Here is a 24729-nt window from a genome sequence, read left to right as displayed (position 1 = left end):
AAAATATGGCACCATGCTCAATAAAATACTGACTTGGTTCTTCTTTTTATCCAATTCAAACAAGTGAACATTTCAGGGTGGAGTGAAAATTGATATTACAGCACTTACAATACAGTACAACACAGGAAATGCACTCTGCACTTTTGTTTTTCACTTGGAATCCAATGATTTAATCATAAATATCCAATATGGTTTCCATTAGGAGCGTAGTACTATTGACCATTGAGTCCGACTGAAATCATTCGTTAAGGATGTCATTGTAAGGAAACAGCATGTCTCAATCTTAGAAAACACATACGACATTGCCTGGAGACATAACATGTTAAAAGATTTACATGCCATTTAACTACGAGGCCATTTGCTTGAATCTAGATAAGGCAGAGGTTTTAACCGACACAGGCAGTTTCAAGTGAGCACGGGCTCTACTCTTTCTGATCATTTCAAACAGGATTGGCAAGTCTCACAAGGCAATGTGCTGTCTCTAACTTTATTTAACATGTAGATCATACAAATGTCATATTTGGGATTACACTCTCTTAGTAAAATACATATTGTAGTATTTGCGTTGAACTGAGTCCCACCTGGGATTCGAATCCACACCTAGCCGCCATCACACAAGTCAGCAGCCTAAACCGCTCAGCTACCGCGGCTTCCGCAATGTCCAGTTGTTATAGTTACCTTCATTGGCAAGGGTTGTTTTGACTTCATTCATAATGAATCTTGATTTAGTCAATATATGGCTGAAATGTGACCATATTCTTAACTCGTCGTATGAACATCAGTTGCACCTATGCTGCCCATAACCGCAATGTAACCATGGTAACATACAAATAACATTCCGTCATCCAAATAACATTTTTTATTCATCCCATTTACCAGGCCTTCTCAGTACCAGAGTGAATTCCAATAGTTTCATGTTCAATTCTGAACAATGACATTTGATGTGTGTGTATGATACTCTGATGTTTTTTTCTTTCTTCTTTCACACGTTCTCGAGAATTGTTATCATGTCTGCATCAAACCTTATGGCGCTGTCAAAATGTACAAACGAACGTTGTATGTTCGTTTTACTGAAACACTTCCGACGTGACTTACATAAAACTCACGCAGTCAATCCTACCGAGTTACCAAAGCAAAGTTTGCATGATCAAACTTTCAAGAATTTATTTATGTTTTATTTTGATGTATATAGGCACTGAAATAACAGTTAAAAGCTATAACGATTTGCCCATTTGAACCTTTCATTATACTGATTAGCAACTTTTTCTTGGCGCATAGGCGCTTGTTGGTACATACATTACTTTGATTTTGGCTTGCGAGGAGTACTAAGAAAAAGAAGGCACAGCGGATATTTGATTTTTTTGTTGCAAATGTGACTTCTTTGATTTCAAGCAGTGTTGTCATCTTAATATCGATAATATCGATAAATACTGTGTTTTCATGCATTAAGTCCCGTTTTTCTTAAAGGCGAAACGGAATTTGGCTGTAGATTGTTTGTGTAAAACACTGACAGGATCGAAAGAAGGGCTTGGGGTTTAATGGCAATCACCATGGCAAGCTAGGGAAACACTTAAAACACATGAAGTCCATCATCAATTGATCGGCATGTGCTCACAATCAATCACTTACGAACGTACAAGATCTTCAGATCATTAACCCAATAATCATATTTTCTAAGATGTAATGATAACAGACTGTAAAGAATTGAAGTGAGTTAGGTTTTTTTACAGTCACATTGGAAATATTCAGCCATATCTTCACTAAAACAAGTTTCAAAATGACCATAATGCATGTAAATCATGAAAAGCAAACTGTCAACGAAGGTCAGTAAACCAACTAGAATATCGCAGTATCAAGAATTAAAACTAGCATGACTTTAAACGAGGTCAGGAAAGTGAAAAATGGGCTATAGACTGGCAACAACTGCTGGTAGATCACCATACATGGGACTTTGAGGTTTTACAGTACTTTAGCTACCTGCATGGATCCAAGATTTACGCTGTCCCTTCAGATGTTAACCATTGTATACAAATTCAAATTTAACATAAATTTTGTTTGAAAATTATTAATACAAAATCTCATTGCGTATTCATAACAGTTACTTATTAGTACAACACTGCTCAGAGCTAAATAGTTAATTCAGCTGGCGTGTTTAATCTTGTAAATGGAATAGTGTCACAAGACCAACAATAAAGCCTTCAACCGTTTCAATTAAACAATTAAATAATCAAATACCCATTGATACAACTATCAGTACTACGTGACTCTTCTCAGGTGCTTCATTATTAGGGGAATGTCTACAAGAAAAATAGCCACGTAACACAAAGTGAGAAAAGTACAGCCTGTTGCCCCAAACGTCTTTGACGAAGGCCTGTCATCAGGCGCACTTATCTTTCTCCTCTTCGCTTTGGACGTTTGGTTTGGGAGGATCCGGAGGTCTGCTTGCAGATACTTTATGATTATCTGAAGTTCCTCAAGGGTCATATTCTGATATGTATTGTTAGATTCCCCTTGACATGAACAACTTTGTCGCGGGTCCACGTTACCAGCTACCGTTGTTTCATCAGCACCTGAAGCGGAGAGGGTTGTATCCATGCTGGTCGTGGTTTCTGCTTTCGTAGTTAAAGAAGTGAAGGTGCTTGTGGTTGGGACAGCTCTCGTAGTTGTGGGCAGAGTTCTCGATGTTGTGGTTGCAGTGGTAGTAGTTGCACTGGTGGAAGTACTCACAGATGTCGTGATCGTTTTTGTTATAGATACATCTGTTGTGGGTGTCGACGATGTGCTTGGATGACAATTTGTAATGTTTTCTTTTGTGTGAATCCAATTCTACAAAGAAAGAATATTGAAGTTTACTCAGTGTTGTTTTTTCCAGATTGGCTACCTTTCAATGCGAAAGTACTGTCAGGATTCTTCAGATCTGATACTATTTTCTACGGCAATGGGGAAATTAAGCAATTAATATAGACAGTAATTATATCAGTAGCCCCTTACCTCATTGATCAGCTTGAGGTTCATTCCGGCTGGTGAACAGAAGGCACCTGTACCTTTACTCTTCTGGAATATGTATACAGCAAACACATCCCTGACACTTTGTATGACGTAATAGCCTTTGGGAAGAAGAATGTATCCAGATGTCAGGTTCGTGTGCATGACACTGACCCAGTTCTGTATATCTAGGGGTTGTTAGCATTAAAGTTGATTTGAAGGACGAATCAATGACGACAATTACATACGCAGAAGTCTTTTTGGAAGGAAACCGGAAGCTGTATTGATATTGCCACTGGGTGTTGGGATGAACAATCATCATACAAGGACCAAAGGCTTTTGTAACTGTCACAAACTTTACAACCAATATTGCTTCATTCGACATGACCTCAACAGGATCTGTGGCAGAGACCCTTGTTTCCAACCAGTCCCCTTCTTTTTCAAGGCGGTAAATTGAACCACCCACATGTACAGTTGTGTTTGGGGTGCTTGCAAGAATGCGATACAGGTCCTTGGATGTGTTGGTTTTTTCTGGGGAGAGAACGGACACAAAATGTTTCCCCCATGTAGTAACTGGGGTCATCTGTTGCGCAAGGTGATCTTTTGTTTTTGTAGTGTCCAAAGAGGATTTCAGTGCTCCTGCTATTACAGCAACTGGTTTGGTTGAGGACACATACGTTCCCGTCAGGTCCTTGTCGTTTTGCATCTGAATAACTTCATGCTTCTGTAGGGTTACATTTATCACGCGTGGATTCAGAATGGTGATACCATTATACTGTAATGTAGTCAAACCAGGTGGGAACTCTATGGTTACTGAAGTATCGGCGGATGAGGACGTCACTGAGAATTGTGTCTTATCATCTTTACTCTGGTATGTCACCACATAGAAACTGTATCCGAATTCCTCAACGGGTAGTGCGAGATATACATCCATTGAATCTTCTCCAAAATCCACAGCAAGAACATTAACGTCATTATTAGAAATGATACGTACGACTTTATCCATTATCCCACTCCCTGACAACTGGATGCCTTCCTCTAGACAAATGTATCCGCCTTCAGCGCTAGTGGTGTTCACAATTTCTGTAAAGTTGATGCTCTGAGATAGACTGGTGACTTGCACAGACGCTACGCTCAGAACGGTCGTAACGATGATACATTGTTGTTTTGGCTTGTTGACCTCTAATTTGTTTTCTAGAAAGGTAACCAGGAATTCCTTTCCGCTGCTGCTGTTTCCATTTGCTACGAAATAAAAAGGTATTTTATGTAGAAACGAGATTCAATCGGTACAACTTTCACAAATAAATATTGAATGTAATTCAAACATTTTTTTTCAATTAAATATATTCAAAGCCCTTAAAAACTTAAATAGATTCATTTGATTCGTTCGGCTGATTCATTTGACTAATTTAGACTGAGAGTTCAACCACAGAGTAAAACATTCTCCAGGATCCTTCATACTAGGACCTTGTTCTCAAGGTAGTTAAAGTACCGTAAAATGACTGTAATACTGAGAGGGTATGTAAGTCCCAAAACGTTCAAGCTAAATTTATACTTGCAACTCATGTAACCACAGTATCTGTGTAATTTTTAATTTATGGCTAGATTGTCAAAACTTGCGAACATCTGAAGGGATTGTGTAAACCTTAGGCAGGGTTCGTGCAGGAAGCAAAGGCACTTTGTCCCCATGGTCCCTAATGTGGTGATCTACGTTCAGTTGTTGGCAATGTATAGCCTGTTTTGTTTTAACAGATTAAGATGAAAATGCGTCAGAGAGGGTTCGGTTGATCTTAGCATAGTCAGGCTGGTAAGGCACATAATCAGCTCAGGCCCACAACAGCAAATGGGACATTTCCCAGGCCTAGTCGAACCAACCAAGAACGTTCGGGAGAATATGTAGATTCTTATTATGCCTTACAAATAAAAGACCGCATACAGTAGAGAGGATTCGGGTGATAATGGCACAGTCAGGCTGGTAAGTCTTTCATCAGCTCAGCGCCCTTGCCCCTCTAAACGCAAACCAGACAGCGATTGGGACTTCTCTTAGGAAACGGTGCCAGGTCGAACCTACCAAAACTTTCTAGATAATATGTAAACCTCCCAAAACTGCAGCCTTCTGTATAACCCAGGGTATCAGAAGGGATGTACTCCCGGTGGAAAACCGAGGCAATCTCTTGGCGCAGATCAGGAGGTTCCAAACCAGTTGCGCAGAGAACAATGGGGCCTCTGATGACACTGTACTTAGGATGCAAATGAAACACTTCAAAGGCGATTTGCCCATACACAGCATGCTTTTCCTGACTCTTGCCAATCACGCAGCTGTCAAATGGAACACAAATTCAACGATGCAAACAAATTCACTGGCTGCTTCAAAAGGGAAATATCAGGGCCCTTATTCTCGAACAGTTCGTAGCCAAAAGGATTCTTAATTTTGATCGTAACCCATGTGATAGGAATGGACTTACGCAGGGCTACGAACGTTTCGAGAACAGCTAGCCAGGTTTGTTGGCAGGAATTCCTCTCCGTCCGTATACGGGCCTACTGCAGAGAAGTTTTAAAGCATCATTTTCCATTTTGAAGCATCAAAAACACAAGCCACTTCCAAAGGAGAATGTCTCGAAAACGCCTCGAATGACTTGGAATGTATCTCGATTACTGCTGGACGTCACGTGGAATATGCTTCCAATGTATCGGAATATTGCGATTGAACAGAACTCGAATGTACCTCGAATACACCTGGAATACGGTCAGAACGTCCCGAATGCTCTTCGTATGTCCTAATGAACGCCACCGAATCGCACAAAACCTTTCCATCTGTCACTGAAACGGCTGATAGCATTCGGGAGTCGCATTCTTATAAAACTTGAAAAAATTGTTTATTTTAACATTGATACTCCTTGATTCCCGTCAGTTCCTGATAAGTGTTAAGGGGCCTTTAAGGAGAGTTATCCACCAAAATAGATTCCGTGAAACATATCAGGCTTGAAAATGATACGAAGGCATCACTAAAAATCGCTAAATCCATATCGAGAAGAAAATAACATCGCCATGTTCATATTGTCAATACACTTAGCATATTGACGCATTGTGAAAAGGGGCAGCCAATTGTACGGGGTCCACGTGCACAAGTGCCGACAAAGTTATTGATTTCTTTACCCGTGTTGTGCCGGTTCCGTCCTCTCTCGCACGCCTGGCTGTTTCTCTGTTTATATCTGCAAAAAAAACCCCAAAACACAGATTTCGGCTGATGTTTTGAACATGATCAGCGTTTCATTGAGCTTTGTTATGTTTCATCCGTCCTCTTTTGAGCCAAATGGGAAATAGTTAACATGATGCAGTCCTAATTATATATGGGATAACCAAGCAGTTAAAGCGTTCTCTTGTCGCGCCGAAGACGAGGAGTCTATTCCCCGATGATTCAATGTGTGAAGCCCTGCCGTGATATCGCTGTAATATTGCTAACAGAGGCGTAAAACCAAACTCACTCACTCATATATGGGATATGGGTTAGTTTTGTGGTAAATGTTGATATGCAAAATAACGTGTAGCTTTTGGAAGAGGAATGGACGCCTTTACTTGCACTTTAGTGATTTAGATAAGATCGGCCTTGATCATCAGACCTCATTTTTGTGCGACACCATGATGATGTCAGCGTCATTGCAACTGCATCTTCCGCCACACAAATCGTACATATGTAAGCTATATTACTATTTGAACCTCTAAAGAACATAGAGGAATAACACATATTACAATTATTTGAAGCAGAACTTGTTCTTGTTACACTGATTTGACCAATTCCGTAGCGTCGGGAGACAAGTATGCACATACAAGCATTCCGCCGTATGAATATATAAGGTATTCTGACAGCACCTGCGGTTTGTATGTGTGGAAATGTCCTTCACCAAAAGCCCCACATCAATGTACGGGAAGTCCCCATGGTCCCAAGTATTGTGGTCTACCTTCAATCGTTGGCAACGTATTGTCTGTATTTATATAGTTTAAAACATGTTTTAGATTTTCGTAGTAGTATTATATCCATATGTGTGATCTTCTATTTGTTGTTTTATTGTCCTCCACATGACAGGGATTTGTAATTCAGCTTTATTTATTATAAATTTGTTACCTGATTGAGTCACGATATGGCTTAAACATTATGCCAATGTGACAATAACTCTCAACTCGTTTTTCTTCACACCATTTACTAATCCTTATCGGTACAAAAGTGAATTCTAATGGTTCATGTTCCAGTCTGAACACTGATATCTGTAACTTGTGTATGACACGCTGATGACTTGTTTGTGCTCGATTCTTTCACATTTTCTCGAACACTGGCATCTTGTCTGCATCAGGCTTATGCCGACTGATTGTGCTCGATTCTTTCACATTTTCTCGAACACTGGCATCTTGTCTGCATCAGGCATATGCCGACTGAGTACTTCAGTATTGTTAAAATCTACAGGCGAACGTTGCATGTTCGTTTGATGTTCTGGAAAAATAAATCAACTGATGCCTGTGTCGAACGGACATCAAGTAATTGTATATTTTGATCAATGTTTCAAGGTCATCTCAGATGTATCATTGAACTTATTATATTTATCGTTTTTATAAATTGCGTTCCACTGGGGTTGTCACTTGTGAGATCTCCAAGGTGATGTCGTTCTGACAGTGCTATGACGTCATGAACTTGATGACATCGGTACACTGCAATCGGTGCACTGAAAACTAATGAAGAGTGAACTTTTGATGACAAATAGAATCTCCAACTCGTTTCTTCTGCTATAAAACTTATACTGGTGTCGCTTATTACATATGCCTTATAATATACTGCCAAAACATTGTTATATCATGCTCATGTCCTTAGATGATGTTGGCCGAAATACTTGGACAACTTGTGTCAGTCATATTTTATTTAAGTATGGCTTTGGCTATGCATGGATCAGTCATTATGTTGGCAGTGTTGATTACTTCATATTCTTGTTTAACCAGAGACTTTCAGATAATCTTAAACAATGTTGGTTCACTTCAGTCAAAAACTCTAATAAATGTTTTTATTACTCCCAATTCAAGACACTCGTACATGCAAGATTATGTTTATTTTGTAAAATGAATGACAAATGTTTTTGAAGATGAATTTCATGTACTCCTGAAGTGTGAACGCTTTTCGGATTTAAGATTACGATATATTCAGAAATATTTGACTGATTTTGATCCAAATGCTAATTTTATTAATGTTATGAAAACAAGTAATGACTATGTTTTAAAAGATGTTAGTATGTTTCTGTACTATGTACTTCAGCGCACTAGAAATGCTCCTCATAAACAGCATGTGCACTGAATCCAACACCATATGCAAATGACGGTATGATGGGCCTGTGGCCTTTAACTGAATAAACTTGTCTGTTTGCCTGCCTGCCTGCCTGCCTGCCTTTATGGAGCGTTCCCTGAATTCTCTTAATATGTACGAACATTGCCAATTGTCTGGAGCAAGGATACAATACCTTAACCATATGAGAATGAAAGTTTTCGAATGTATCGCGCCCATGTTACCTTACCTGCTTTGTTTAAGTGTAAGAGCATATTATGGGTTACTTTCGGTAGATCTTGTCCATCCATGTGTAAAATATTTAACCAGAACTTAAGGCTTCTAATTTGTGAAGCAATGTTCAGTGTTACCAAAATTCCTATAGCAGTAGAACATTTCCAAATTTGAAAATACATGGTAGTGCTAAAGATATGAAAAAACCTTTCATCCTCTTACAGAGATAAATTTGCTCACAACAGTACAACACCTTTTAGACACATTCGGCCGAGTGACATTCAAGTTGATGCGATTTTTAGAAACAAAACATATCTTAATATTACATTACATGTCACAAGACGTAAAAATGCCATGTGTTATGTACAAGCTATTTAAGAGGAATTAGTCGTTTTGTCACCAACCGAAACACACATAGACATGTACACGTAACATAGACATAGTCTCAAACGATTGTTACAATGAAAACTGGTTAAATTTAGCTGCCATCATTAACCCTGGAGGATTGTCATGCATTTGTCTCTGAACAATTTTGAACCACATTACGTGGAATTAAAAATCAATATATAATGTAAAAATATAGTTACTAAAATTACTGTCCCAAGCAATCGAACGATTGTGCTTCTATAAGATCATGGATAATGGCTTTCTCCAGGGCTACATCAAAACTACTTCATGATCAAAAGATGTTTCTGTATCTGATTGCAGTGTGTGGATTTCTAGATGAGAGCTCAATAGCTATATTTCTGAAAAGAGAGGATGTGGAGAGGAGTCATCAATGCACTGATCTCAGTACATATACATCGTCAAACTCTTCAACTGCATGTTCAGGCCAGTGTGGCAACATAATCTATTGTACGTTAGGATAACATGGCTTTTCTTCAGATCAAATTCAATTGTTACCACTCCATTAATCACGTCATGTCATTCTCTGTTCATTCTCTGTTCATGGCATGGTCTCTAAATTTGGTGTACTGATCAACGCGTAGATGGTGGTGATTTAGCGTTGTACTGTTGCCTCCTGTGATATATTTTTATGATAGCGTACTAGTTTGAAATTCATAACTGTGACAGTCTAGTATTTCACTGTCCTTAGATGACAGTTTTTCACATTCTTAATTTATTCATTTTGATATTTATGTAAATCAGGGATAATCTACAACAGGGATACGTCACTCGCTTGCTTTCTTTACCATCTGTACTAATTAACGTGTCTCGTCATGCTCCAACGCACACAGTAAGTTGGCTCTTTCCCAGCGCAACTTCAGCTGTGTTTAACGAAACTTCAGCCAGTTCATTGTATGAGTCGGAATTTTACAATGGATGAATAAATGAATTATAGTGAGAATTAATAACAAGACTTATGTGAATGAATGAAAGAAAGAAATTAAAAGAATAAAGAAAGAAGTACATATGTGAATGAATGAAAGAAGAAATGATACACCGCCGCTTTCCCTCCCAAAACATGTTAAAGAACGCAAAAGTATCGCGAGAACACGTGTTAACATCAGCTGTCCTTTTAAAAAATCTACTTTGAGACATTTTTGTTTACATTAATAATTAATTCAGATATCTTATTGCATGTGGAGAATGGAATGGACATTAACAAAACGTTAACTGACACTGTCACATTGCCCTCAAAAAATAAAGTGTAAAACTGTCACAAAGCGTTCTATAACACCTTTCCAGTGTTGTCAAATAATAAGATCAACAAAAAAGAAAGAAGTTATGAAACTATTACCCTCAAACATCACAAGCATCAATGGCGAATCATATCAGATCAGATCAGATCAGAAAATATGTCATATTTTTCACACACCCCAAATACACCCTAACATTTTGTTTTAGATTATGAAACTATCACTATTACTTGGAAACACATTTCACCGGATAGTATATTCCCCTCATATGAATTAAAAGTGTATGCGAAAATGTTTTTGAGGAAGTAACTAGGAATAATAAAACAACGACGTATATCATTTTAATGGTGGATATCATTTAAACAGGTCGGCGAAATGTCATATTTTTCACACACCTTAATTACACCCTAACAATTTTTTAAGCCATAAACCTATCACTATTACTTGCAAATACCTTTCAGGTAAAGGTATGTTTTCCTTCTAAAAATTAAAGGAATGTGCGAAAGAAGTTTTTATCGGCACAATTTAGTCTATCTTCGCGATGAATCGAGACTAGAAGCCAGTGAGCTATAACATACCGACTTGAAACTTAACTACAAATCTGCTGTCCTAATACGGACACTAATACCAAAAATATGACTTAAATTGAAGTGACAAAATGGTTCACTTATCTTCTACGTGTAGGATTTCAGTTGTTACGGCACACGGAGAACTTAATCGGCTGTTGAAAATAAACCGGGCTACACTGGTTACGTAACGACCCGAGACATACGTTCAGGGGCTTTTTGGGCAGCTTCTTCTCCCTCTCTACATAGGCTCCCTGTGTAAATCAAATTGTTCTCGTCATGATGTGGCCGATGTGACTCTAAATATTTGCTCAGATCAGTTCAGTACAATACACAACAGAAGAAGATATAGTGGAAAGGCTGTTTTTATTTGTTGCACATTTTATGTCTTTGATTCTGAGCAGTCTTCTCGTCTTAATGTCGAAACTATTGATAAGCACTGCCTGAATGCAAAACGGAATTTGAATATAGAGTATTTGTGCAAAACAGTGACATCATCCAAACATCCCTGGCACAGGACAGAACCGCAGATCGCTATGTGGTGACATGATCACTTTTTAAAGCACACGATCTTCCTATCATTACTCCAATAATCAAATTTTATAACATAATAAGTTTTTTTTATGTACCATTTTTACACTTATTTACAGGTACAGTACATTTCACAATTCACTATACTAAATCGCACAGTGCACAGTGCCAAAGGAGAAATTCAACAGGCGTGTTTAATCTTCGTAGTGGAATAGCGTCACAAGCCCAACAATAAAGCCCGATGTGCACTAAAGCCAGGGAGATTTGACAATTATTCAGTGTAAAGATATGTGGGATTTTTAGATATGGTCTTATATTGACACTGTGATGCGAAATATATTATCTGACTGAAAAGCAATGACCTCAGGTATCAAATTTCTTTCTCACCTTAAATATTCAGACACAAAGAATTTCAAAAAGAGCGTGAGATGTGTTTGAGACTCTATTACATCACAGTAATTATAATAATTTATCTAAGGAGGATTATCCAACGAAACAAACTCTATGAGATGTATAAAATAGTCATGAAAATGATGCGAAGGAATTGGTGATGCCACCACATCAAAATCGAGCAGAAACTAACATTGTCATGAAATCACAAGTGTAAAGTTTTACGATTAGCCGTGGCACTGTCTTAGCGTTATGTCCAACAACACAGCGACACATCAGTAGCAGGAACATGTTGACAGACGTGAAACGTACATAAAATCACTAAGTCTGACTTAATATCAATACATACTGTATACTGATGCACAGGGTCCAATACGAAATAGCGTATAGGTTTTGAAAGTGGAATGGAAGCTCTCGCATGCACTTTAGTCATTTAGATAAAAAAATTTGTCAGAAAAATTCTGTGTCCTTGAATGTTGGACGTAATTTTTGTGCGACCCTCTAATGACGTTAACGTCATTGCAACTGCCATTTCCGTAAAACATACCTTTTGCTCCACACATAGGTATCTGAACCAACATGATATGTTGACAGTCGTTATTGGTCGGCTTATAGATATGAGCTACATTACCACATAAACTTCGAAAGAACGATGGAAAATAACATTAGGTTTTTAAAAAGCAAATCTTATGGATTCACAGTATACTGATTTGACCATGCCGGTAGCATCTAAACAACACATGTGTGTTTAAAATATGTATGAATTTATTATATATTTTGACATCACCTGCAGTTTGTACGTCTGTCAATTTCCCTCGCCAACCGCCTTACGCGCAATCTGCACATCACATCATTCATTATACTGATATTCTTTGATATTTTGCGTACGTCATTGTCACAGGAAGTCATGGACATGTTCATTGATTTTTAACCAGACACTGACTTCACAGTATTTGTATTGGGTTTTTTTCTGTCAAAGTGAAGCAAAACGCAACCAGCAATGTTCACTGTAGGATTACTATGTAAGAGCAATGGCTCCTCCTCTCAGAGACCAGTCCAAACCAGCAGGAGACGTCATTAGTCTCACTCTTGAATGAGAAAATGATAGATGGTTATTGTTAGCTGAGATTGAATTATTTAATTAATCTTGAACTAAAACAGGAACAGAAAACAGGAAATGCGTCAGAGTAAAAGACAATTGGAATCAGTTTTTTTATAATTTTTTCAGTAACTCATTGATATTTCAATCAGTATAAACCGATATCACTCGATGAAATTAAAATTAAAGCTACTCCCACTGCCACGTAGATGTCCAAAAGTAATTTTATTCTAACATTTTTTTTCAATATCAGATTATATGTCATTTTAATTTTACGGCTAGATTCGTCTAAATTGTTAAAAGTTGAAGGGATGCAGAAAGCAAATATCATGTAAGTCCCCATGGTCCCTAGTATGGTGATCTACTTTCAGGTGTTGGCAATCTGCGGCCTGTCTTTATTGTTTTGTCATCTAAAGTACAAAACGTTTTAGATTTCCATAACAATTGTGAAGCTATGCCTGTGATCTTCTAGCTGTTGTTTCATTGTCCTTCACTGACAGAGTTTTATCATTTGTCTTTTTGTCTTATGAATCTGTTACTTGTGATGATATAGTAGAAATACTGTCGATGTGACTTAAACTATTTACTAACACACTCACTTCCTCACTCACCTAATCAAGGTAAAGTGTTAATTGTGCTGGTCGTAGTTGTATTGTAACCATAGTAACGTACAAACAACATTCTTTAATACCGACAATATTTTTTGTTATAAACAATTTTCCAGCCGTTATGAATAGTGAACTCAAGTTGTGTCATGTTTACATGTTTATGTCTGAAAACTTCGGAATTTATTTTGCAATTTGGAAGCAAAACTCAGCTGATTTCTGCGACGAGCGGAATGCAAGAGACTTAAAATTTCGCTCCAGCATTCAATATCACCCGGGAAGTATCTCTGAGCTTATATTTATCAATGAAAATTGTATTCTACACATATTTAACAGGTGAACACACAGGCACATGAACTTTTCGTGTTTCGTGTTCATCTCTTCGAGATCTTTCCAATGATATAAAATATGTCAATATAGTTTGCTCCCTCCTGCATGTGTCAAGTTAGGAACTCGCTTTCCATTCCTAAGTTGTCCCACCCGGCCTTTATTGTTTGTGGTATCTAATGGCAGCACGGTGTACATTTTTCATTGTAAGAGTGATCTTTTCATGATAAATAGAAACTTGACCTCGTTTCTTGGGATATCAGAATACTCGTTGACGAAAAGTAGAAATATGCTCGGCAAGGATCGGGTATTTGTAACCGTATCATCACAACTTCATACAACAGATATCAGCAGCCACTTGGGTGAGATTCTGTATATATTTGTGGCTTTGTGTTTGTTTTATCTACTCCCAATGTTACATTGTAAGTGAAGTGATTTATTTATTCATTAAGTGGCATGTCCTATACCCCGCGCTCTCTGTTTCAAGTTGGACCGTCTAGATAAAAAGAGAAGTTTACTAGAATGGACAGACTCGCCGTTTTATCTTACAATGAAACAGTTAAACAAGGAACTTGATGACGATCTGCAAACGTCCGCAAGTTTCCATGTTTTAATTACAGAGGATATCGGAATAACATGCAAAGAAATGAGACAGCTGAGTTATTATTGATGAATGTGCGCTTTGAACTCGACAAAAGTACAGCTTTGACAATTACAGGTGCAGTGGTATAGGAAAATTTCAAAGATAATAGTTAATGTTCTGAATCATTGAACGGCGTCTAACACTGGCGATGCCGTTGCCAGTGAAATTGTTATACACATGCTCATTACATAAGTATAATAATCTATATATCCCCTCATACCCTCCAGTCGATATATATCCATAACCTGTTCCTATTTCGTTAATATTTACTTTTAAAAACAAAGATAACTAATGTGCTAACAAGGAAACATCTTCTGTACATATGTTAGTTTTAATGATTCTGAATACAACTAGGAAACTACTGTTTGTTATGTTTGGTTTTTGGTTTGTTTTATGTTTACGAATTGTTGGGCATTGATCAAACCTAAGAATATCAAAGACGTTTGATGCCGTTGCCATAACTACAAGACAAACTATTCCACAAATAACAATCAAATCACCATACAAAAGGATCAATATCGATTGATTGATGGCCCTTGACTCGTCTCCAAGAGGTCTGAATATTTCATCATATTGTCATTAGCTAATGTTTACGTGCATGATAAATATTGTATATGCCTGACTATTGTCAGCTGTAAAACCTCTGTTCAGAACTAAGTATTTCTCTTTTTATTTTTACAAAGAATGCTGCACCTAAAGCATATTCAACAAAAATGAATATGCAGTAAGGAAAATATTTGCAAGTAGCAGTAACATAACATCTGAGATCGTATATTTCCCGTAACGGTTGCTTAATGTCATGTTCATTGGAGATGACATGACATCATCAGGAGAAGAAGAAGAAGTACAAGACGAAGACATTTATTTTACTGTAGGCCTCGGCTGACATACAGAGTAATCAAAATACACAGTAACTCAAACAATCTGATGTTACATGGAGTATTTCATCAATTTGGATACAAACATCATGCTTTATAAACCATACTTTACATGTAAGGACAAGTGAAACATATTGGTATCACTTGTAGTGGTCATAAATGAAGACAATGCAATTTCTAGTGGTTTACTAAAGTATTTTTATCTACTAAATTCTCAGGTTACAAAGAGTAGAGCATGTAAAGACAAAGCGGAATTCCTTCTCTCTAAATCTTGTTATAACATAGCTTCCATTTTTATCAATGCCAATCTAACTTCATTGATCATTAATTCTTATTAACCCCACCCTAACTGAACAACTAAGGCGTTAGTATGAAAAGATATATTGTTTCGAGTTCAAGAAGATTATAACAGGATTTGTGAGATTCATGTCATATATTTTCATTTGAATTTGAAAGCTAATTTTAAAAAGGAAAATATTTATGGAGACACTTAACAGACATGCCAATGTTACAAAAAGTACTCTGAAATCTGGATATGTGACAATCTGGCAGTACATGGTAAAGATAATGATAATCGCAAGAATTTACGCTTTTGTTGCTCCCTTTGAGAAGCACAATTCCCCAAGAGAGTACATTACGTTTTAGAAACATCGACTTGAGTTAGTACACCTTGACGTGACTCTGAGAAACAATACAAAGCTTCATTGCATTACATATCAAGGGACGTCAAAACTTACTTCCCTTCTACATGAAGAATTAATCTCTTTACAAATATCATCCACAGAACCTCCCACAGTAGAATACAGCACCGACGCGTGAAGACAATTGGATAAGCATAACCATAGCCATCAAACCAGCTTGCTAGGCATATGTCTGTTAATAAATTTAAACCTTACTCCGGAGAATTAAACATCAATAATCTAAAAATATATATCCCGTGTTAAACCACTACAGTCGTTGTCTGAATGAGAGACCCATGAAGGCCCGGGTTAGAATAGGCCTGCAGCAACCCATGCATGTCATATAAGGCAACAATGCTTGTCGTAAGAGGTGACTAACGGGATCGGGTGGTCAGGCCCGCTGACTTGGTTGACACATGTCATCAGTACCCAAATGTGCAGATCTATGGCCATGCTTTTGATCATTGGATTGTCTGGTCCAGACTCGATTATTTACAGACCGCCACCATATTGCTGGAAAATTGCTGAGTGTAGCGTTAAAATTAAATTCACTGACTCACTCACTTCAGTGAGATATATGACCATGATAATGTAATTATTAAATATGTGTTGTACCAGAGTTGCTGTTTCAGGCAGTTTATCATTGTATTTTATTGTAAATGTCGTATTTTGCAAGCACTACTTCAAACTTACTTCTTGTTCAAAGGATGCATCTACATAATCTATTCTAATACGGGTTAAGGTGGCAGTGGTTCATATAAACCTCATGGAATTGACATTCATTAACTGTTCAGTACACGTAAAAATAAAAAATAAAAGAAGACACATACATTTGCCGTCTTTGATTTCATAATAGTGTTCTCGTCGTAATGTGAACAATATCGATATGCACTGAGAAATGTGCAAAACACTGACAGGATTAAAGCGTCCTTCAACATCACCATAACAAACGAGGTATGGCAGGACAGTGGATCGTCATGTCGTGATATATTCACTTATAAACATACACGATCACCAAATCATTTCTATAATGCTCACATTTTCATACTTCCGATATACCCTAGTCCTGCAGAACAATTATACTGATTCTGTGTGGGACTAAAACCCTATCCACTTTCAACGAGAGAACTGACGTGAAGACGAAGACGACAAAATATGCGATCTTTGAATAAGTTTTCAGATTTGTCGTTTAAACATTTGTTGAACAAGAAAATCAGTTCTAACTAATATAAATTGTATGCTGCTCTCAAAAGAAATATAAAAACCCAACAGCATATCTATATTATTTTCTCAGTTTACAATGCATACGTGGATATTATGTAACAAAGTGGTAAACAATATTGCAAACCCATGATCGTTCCAGACATGCTACCAAATAATAGACTAGTATTACCAAATGACAAGCACTTGCGTTTGTGGTCCTAAAATATACCGATTAAACATGTAACGAAACTGGCCAAACCAGGATATCGAAATATTTTATCACTTCGTATAGTATAATATTGTTATTACTGGGTTTACACAAGTATTATTACTGAGAGAATTCTATTTACAACCCGACAGTATGCGACGCCAGTCAGTACACAGTCAACTGATCGATGAGCGAGAAAATCCATTTATTTGGAATAGCGCCAATTTCTAGAACTTCAACAGTTCCGCTTAAGAAAAGTATTGAGGAAACTCAGTGCAGGTATATGGATAGGAATATTTGTGCAAAAAGATTGCGATCTTCATATTAAGAACAGTCGCCCGCCAATGCACGTCCTGAACATTGGGATCAGTCTTGCGTAATACTTTGATTACTCTAAGTTTCAACAGTGATTTGTTAGTCTGAAGTGCATTTAAGTGAGGGTGATTTCAAATTTTACGTCACATCGGCAGAAAGTCATGACTTAAATAAAAAAACAAAGCTGTCATCGAAGGACAGTGCAGTACCTGGATTATCACATAGTAATAACATTATTCTGTGTGTATTTAAAAAATAAATTATCAATTGACGGACACAATGTCAAATAGAGCTATAGATCTCAAGCAAATAGAGTTTGACCAAAATACTAAGGAACACGGGGTTTTATAATACTGTTGCTTCCTGCATGGTTTCCTAGCGCTGCTTTTAAATGCCATACCAAATAGAAGCCTCCTTCACAATAATTGGTCTCTTCAGTTACGAAATTAAGTGGATTTTTAACTTTTAAGTGATGCCATCTCTCAAATGAAACTTCGTTTCAAACACTACAAGAACCTAGTGCACCGTGGATGATAATTCAACTTGGAATTATACACCATACAAACTCGGTATGTTTCGAAAACACTTACATATCATTATGTTAAAGGACTGTTCAGAAGCTGGAATCCAGGGGAATGTGCCGGGTATGTAGATGTATGACTGGCTTCACCGGACTTGAATAGAGTATTTCGAACCATGAACTGCTGAAACCAGTTGCCAGAAAACACTTAATAATACTTTTCTTATCATAGAGGCACAGCCTCAAAGCACAGCCTATTGTATGATCAAAAATCTGATCTGAATCTTGATTATATACAAACCGCCGACACATAGCCGGAATATTGCTCAAAGAACGACCAAACCAAGTCATCTTACACCTGATAAAATTACAGGAACACATCTCAAAATAAGAATTGCCACATACATTGTTTTTCACTGATGTTTTTGTTATAAAAATATCCCCCCCCCCCCCCCCTCCATGTATCTACTAATATCCCTGAGGAAGGTGTGCATAAATCAGGTATAAATGTTGAATGTTGACATCATAACATTGTTACCATGCTATTGGTCTTCGTTCAGTCACCCATACTATAAACCTGGAGTACTGGGAAACGAGGCAACCACTTATAACAGCAAGAGATTGATCCCATGTTAGCACGAGGTCACATGAGGTACAAATCAGTGTGAAGGCATATTATTACCAAGTCCACACCTACATACGTTATTGAACAGCATGTTGAGTACAATCATGCGTGAAAACCATGCCGTTTTGATCAATTGTTTTTTTCATACATGAAAGGTAAATGATTCGATAGGGATGTCAGGCAATGTCACATATGTGTATATGTTCACTCGGAATTCTCTTGTTCTTTGGGTTTGGGGATTTTTTGTTTACCGTCAAACGCTTCAATATTCCAGCCACGTGACAGATATCAGGAAATGTTCAAATTTGGACCAAACAAACCAAACAAACGGCGGTTACAAACGACGACATGCAAACAATTACCATGACCATCCGATACCCAACAACCGCTACAACAAAACCTGTTTTCTAAGTTGGATTTTCACAGGAGTCTGAGAGGGCATGCTGGATTAATTTACAATCCAGAATATATTTCTTTTAAGAAATTCGACCCCAACATTAAGACGACCTCTTCTACCATTACGAGCGAACATGTGAGATCAAGGGTTTAGCAAAGAGGACAACCGGTGTACGGCCGGCATGATATAAGACTTGGTAGTTAAAGAGATGTATGTTTGTCAGTCTTTTTGTTGTTTAATGATGCACTCAGCAATTTCCAGCTCTATGGTGATGGTCTGTAAATAACAGCGTCTGGATCACACAATCCGGTGATCAACAGCAAGAATATCATATGGAGACGTGATGTTGAAGACAATTCTTACCTATATCGTCATGGATGAAACTGAACTGACATGCTCACGCTGTGGTATAAGATTATGACGACAGTATCACAACCTCATTCACTCAGTGACATGATATTTCGTGTCTCATCTGTACTATTTCAACCATATCATGAAGAGAACAATTTCATTTATATCAATATGGATATCAAGAAATTTAGAGTGTCATCGAGGGACAGAAAAAAACACTATAGTATCACAGATAGACATATAAAACTAGTATGCTATATTATAAAATGAAATTACTACAGACACTACAACATAAGAAAGGGTTACAAGTTACCAACAACTGACATCCAATGAGCAAAAACTTAACTCAAGGTAGGTGCACACAGCACACGTAAACCATTACAAAATCCATCTTATAAGCTGGAATGAAATCCGATAAGACCTTTATCCCTATTGTTCTCAGTGCGTGTCACATCGACTTAAGCTTGTTCTAGTAGAAGTTTATTTCCTGGAACTTCTGACTGACCTATACCATTAATCTGACACCATTATCTACATCAACATTAGGTGCATTCAACCCTGTCTCAAGGGCAACCATTTCTTGTAGGGTTCGTTGTTTAGCAAAGGCGCTTTTGATCAAGATCACAGAATCGTTCGACTAGATTACTAAACATAGTGATGGAGCAGGTTCACGTAATTAATTGACTTGGATTATTTCTCCTCTCAATAAAGGCACAGTATCTGTTTAGTTTTCTCTCGAACCCTTTGTAAACCTTAGAACTTGGTAAGCCCATTATGAACGCTTTCGCTACTATCAAAGTTAAAAGTTCTAATCATACAGTCGTTTCGAGAACAATGATCCTGGTCCTGGTTTCTGTTTAAATCAGTCGGTTGTAAGTTCCAGGCTACATGTATGTATATTATACCCAGAAATAGATCTTTGTTTCCGAACACTGTTACGAGTGTGTATTTTCTGTAATTGTATTATTAATTAAGTAATAATTATTATTGGGTCACAACGTTTAGTGTTTTGAATGATAATTATGATGGGTCACATTCCGTATCATAAATGTTCAATGCTTTTAGTATTTTGGCAGCAGGCTTTAAGGAGTAACCTCCTCTTGAGCGTATGTTTTGATTATTTTCATCCGAGAATATTGCGAGAAGCTTCTACGTTAATGGCAATGGATGTATGAGCTCCAATATTTCAGTCAGTGACTGTATGAATAAAGGCTACTAGTTGTGTTGATGACACATGGGACACGCACAGATTAACTGGAGTACACAACTCTGCCACTCCGTCAACACTTGACTCACAACACCTCCGCAAGACCGCTCGCTGTGTTACATTCTGCATAACTGTTTTCACTCTCACATCAAGACTTCGGTGATCATGAGTTGACATTATTTGTGACCCATTACTTTAGAATTTGAATCTGTTGCATTGTACATGAAACCACTATTGTGTACCTTTGTATCTTGTTGGGTTTTTGCCGGATACAAATTATTGAAAATATCAGACTTCTCTTGTATTTTGCTGGTTCTGGGGGGATTTCTTAAACCTTTTGTGACAGCAAAGTATTCACCTTACCAATATCTCCCCCGGTGTAGTTTCTCCCCTGGTGTAGCAAACGGTTTCCTTGGCTGTCATGACAGATTTGACTGCAGATGAGAAAAAAAGTTGCTTCTACATGATTTCTGCATAATACGTTGACATCTTTAGTGATCACCTCCTCCCAACAGCCCGCACACTGTATAATTGGATTTTCCAGTATGATAACGACATAAAACACACTGCCGGCTTCACAAAACAGTGGTTGTTAAGTTCAGATTTTAAACTGACCTAGTTACTGCTGACTTCCTAAGCTTATTGAGAACGTGTCGGGACTAATGAAGGACAGAATAGAACGAAAAGGACTTTAAAATATCTGTTGGACATTTACCGAAACAACTTTCTCAATGATGTCTGGAAATGCTATTAATTACGAGAATGGGCTCGTGTATGTGTGTGTGTGTGTTTGTTTGTTTGTTTGTTTGTTTTTTTTTTTGTTTGTTTTTTTTTTTTGTGTGTGTGTGTGTGTGTGTGTGTGTTTGTGTTAAACATAAGCCGAATGCCGAAATTCATTCAAAATACAAGTTTGTCACTAGCACCAGAAAACGGAACAAGGTCATATGTAATCAGAAATTGTCCCCAAGGCCTGTGAGCAGATTCAAACGCACAATCGACACATTCGAACTTGTTGAATAATAATAATTTGGATAGTACGTGACCCAGCTGGAGGCGTCCTTACGAACGTCCTACGCCCTGCAGACTTCACCAGCAACATCTGATCGTCACGCTGTGTCTTCCCCTCCATTACCATTGATAGACGTTCCCGTGTGCTTCTGTAATCATCTTACATTTCCGAAAATATACACGTATTTTGAAAATATGGTGTGTAATTCTGGACTTCCCCATTGGTATCGATTTCATAAACGTTTGGAACAAAGCTTTTCGACAAGACATAGGCACGTACCTATTAATGAAAACTGACCAAAGCAAAGTAACCTTCACTTAGCCCCAGCTAAATCGATGGTCTAGCACCGTTACCAGTGAGAAACATCAGTGACCAAATAGCAAATTATTCTCGGCTGATTTATTGAACTTTTAAATAAAGGAAACAATATTAAGATTTACGCATAACAATCTCTCCACAAGGATGTTCGACGAAAGCAATAATGCCAGTTGTCGTCTTTCATTTATGTCGAGCAACATTCCAACAGCGCCAGGCTTTGGTATTACCATTTTACAACCCATGACGTACAATGAAGTATGCTCTTGTACCAACATTTTAAAGATGAAATTCCTATTTTTGACCTGTACTATTCTTTCCTGAATTTTACCAGAATTCCATTCCGTATATACCCGCGTATAATGCGAGTTTTTCGTACCTAGAATGAGGGGGTCAGGGAAGGGGTCGCATGATACACGGGGTATAAGATCTTACGTGTTTTCCCAGCTATTTCACTTTCAGTTTCCACTGACGATGTCAAACGGCGTTTGATATCCATCCCAGCACTTCACAAGTTAATGACGCGTGCCCCAAATGAGGCAGGATACGCTCACATTTTATCGAACACCCTCATTTTCATTGAAACGGTGAAATGGTCTGTCATCGTAACCAAACGTGTCAATCACAGGTTTCTGTGGTTCAGTTTCCACCGTGGGTTTACACCTGTAATGCTGTGCGTTAAAGAAAAGAAACATGATCATAATACGGTCTGAAATGTACATACGACTGGATAAGGAAGACTGTCATTTCAAATATGCTGAACTGAGTGAGTGAGTGAGTGAGTGAGTGAGTGAGTGAGTGAGTGAGTGAAAAATGTTTTACATTGCATTTTCAGTTTGGCAGCTATTTGCGGCTAGATATACTATGTATATTTCCATATATTAAGGATCCAAATAAGCAACATTGTAAAATTCGTTAAGAATACTCAAACAAATATCAGATATCAAGATACAACTTGACTATTGAGATAAAACTTCATATTTTGTCATATAAATTTAACTTTGTTTTAATAACCTACAATTAAAACGTTAGAAACTGTTGTAATATGTTCAGTCTGCTAAATTATGAGTATTGTCAGAAAAACGCTGTCTGACAAGTCGCCATGAGGTCCTGGCATGATTAATGAAGCGGTTACGTATGAGTTTTATATGAGGCACAACCATGTTGTCCCGTGGTACAGTAGATTATTTTACCACACTGATCCAAAGTTTAAGCCTTTGAGGATAAGTATGTATGGGAATCACTGCATGGATGAATCCACTCCACATTCTCTCCTTTCAGAAATATTGCAATAGAACTCCTATCTAGAAATCCACAAACTCCCGTTGCAGGTAGATACAGGACATTCTTTAGCCGTGATGCAGCGCTGGAGAAATCCATGATCTGGAAGAACATTGATATGATTGTTTGGGACAGTTACTTTAGTAACTATATTGTTAGATTATAAATTGATTTTTAAGTCTACACAGTATGGTTCAAAATTATTCAAAGACTTTACATGACTACCCTCCAGGGTTAATGATTATGGTTTTGTTTAACCAGTTGTCATGGTAACAATCGTTTAAGCCTTACACGTCCATGTTACTCAACTGTATGTTTCCGTCGGTGACATGTGTAATTGCTCTTGTACAGACCACATGGCAATTTATTTTGACGTCTCTTGATATGTAATGCTGGGTGAATCTAGTTATTTTCATCAAAATCACACCAACGTGAATGTACTTAACACGTGATGTACTCTAGTACAAGAGTGAAATATTCAACAATTGCCGATGTCATTGTTTCACGACGGAGAATATGGATAATCAAGACGGGGCCGAGGTTTTCCCTATTAATCCCAGTACGTATTAGTATATGATAATCCTTCAAGGGATAATGATGTTACAACAGCTAATGATGTCATAAAAAGTTGATATGAAGATGAACCAATGCAAAGTGAATGGGGTTTGTACCAAAAAGTACATGTACTATATAGTAAAGCACTAAAAATTGCATTCTCTTCTTTTTTACCCTAAGAAATCATACCGCTATTTTACAACTATCTTTACACGTAAAGCCTGCTGTACAAAGCATTTTAGAGAAAAAGAAGAAAAATCTGAATGGGAATTTTGCTGTGCACACATGAATATAGGATAAAAAAAAGATAAAAGAGCGTTTCTGAGTTAATGTACTGCGACATACATAATTGAACACATACTAAAATATGCAGCTAAAACATGATGACATTGACTTATAAATTCCCAGGCTTAGGTGTTCTGAAATCAGTAATCATTTCTTTAGTTTTAGAAACATTGAGCAGTAAGTGATTGTGACAATCACGGTTTCCTGTTTGTAGGTGTGGCGTATGTTTGTCGACAAGCCTACAAGAGTTACGTCGTCTACAAACTTATAGAGCAATCATGCTGGCAACCAAAGTCATTTGGGTACACTAACAACAGCGGTGGTAAGAGTATGCAACAATGTGGGGCTCCAGTGTCGGTGGTCGGTGCCTCCCAGGGAGATGTAGTTACTCTAGGAAACTGTGGTCTTTCAGTTCAAACCTTTTCAGTCCGTAACAAGATGTTAAATTCACGTTCACAGATAACATTTTTGCCAATAAAATGTGTGATTTTCGATATGTTTCCTGCATCCCCGACTCCAAGCTTGAAGCGAAAGGCGGATTGTAATGGATGGAACTGTTCTGAGACGTTTTGGTCTGA

General features: G+C 37.6%; 1 pseudogene; it reads right to left on the bottom strand.

Annotated features, from left to right (window-relative positions):
- Positions 1-2256: 2256 nt before the first annotated feature.
- LOC137296563 (uncharacterized) lies at positions 2257-11939 on the bottom strand (annotated as a pseudogene).
- Positions 11940-24729: the final 12790 nt, after the last annotated feature.

Source organism: Haliotis asinina, chromosome 9 (assembly GCF_037392515.1).
Source record: "Haliotis asinina isolate JCU_RB_2024 chromosome 9, JCU_Hal_asi_v2, whole genome shotgun sequence".
Classification (NCBI taxonomy): Eukaryota; Metazoa; Mollusca; class Gastropoda; order Lepetellida; family Haliotidae; genus Haliotis; species Haliotis asinina.
This window is presented reverse-complemented; position numbering and strand designations above follow the sequence as displayed.